Source organism: Morone saxatilis, unplaced genomic scaffold, assembly GCF_004916995.1.
Source record: "Morone saxatilis isolate NCDOM2014 unplaced genomic scaffold, NCSU_SB_2.0 Contig4, whole genome shotgun sequence".
NCBI lineage: Eukaryota > Metazoa > Chordata > Actinopteri > Moronidae > Morone > Morone saxatilis.
Window position 1 is genome coordinate 14,329,726 of NW_023339984.1, and position 285 is coordinate 14,330,010.

Sequence of the window (285 nt, forward strand, 5' to 3'; positions counted from 1 at the left end):
AGCTTGCCTACCCCTGCTCCAGAATAAGAATGTTAATTTTCTTCCAACCTCATTTTTCACTGCTTTTATTATATTTTTCTGTTCTTTTTGTCTCTGTTCTCTGAATGTGTTTGCCAGCTCTTACAGCCATATTGTTCAGTTAAAAGCTTGTAAACTAACCCTAATTATGTGGAAGACTCTCAAAGCAGTGTGTGTGAGTGCAGGCGTGTGTGTGTGTGTGTGTGTGTGTGTGTGTGTGTGTGTGTGTATGTGTGTGTGTGTGGTTTCAGCTCAGTTGTTCTCTCT